A 579-nucleotide genomic window follows, 5' to 3' on the forward strand; every position below is an offset into this window, starting at 1 on the left:
TGAGCCATAATGCATACCAGAGATGGAGATTGAATTTTAACTAATTTAGAAAAAAATCATGCATTACCTATCAGGGGTTTTGTTGGATGACATAAGAGGTAGTGCATGTATTTTGCATGTGTTTATGAATTTGAACTCCAAAAGAGTCAAATATTGGAAAGTTAACATCTTAGCACTGTGTTAGGCAGAGTTGCATACAAAAAAGTATAATTTGAAAGATCAGAATATTTTCTATTTTTATTTTCATATTAACCTCAATAATTCTCAATCACAAGATGTTCTCTGACTGAAATGAATACAGACAATGTTTAAACTAAAATCCAATCCCCTACCCACATACATATAAAACTTTTTTAAAGAGATAGAACATTCCTCATAATATTTTATTTTAGTTATGCTTTAGTTATTGAGGTTATCTTTTTAATGTTTTTCTTAAAAGGACAATAAAATTGTACTTGTATTATCTCATACACATGCTCAAAAAATGAAAATTATGGGGGCTTCCCTGGTGGCGCAGTGAGCGTCCGCCTGCCGATGCAGGGGACACGGGTTCGTGCCCCGGTCCGGGAGGACCCCACA

This window comes from Physeter macrocephalus, chromosome 9, assembly GCF_002837175.3.
Source record: "Physeter macrocephalus isolate SW-GA chromosome 9, ASM283717v5, whole genome shotgun sequence".
NCBI lineage: Eukaryota > Metazoa > Chordata > Mammalia > Artiodactyla > Physeteridae > Physeter > Physeter macrocephalus.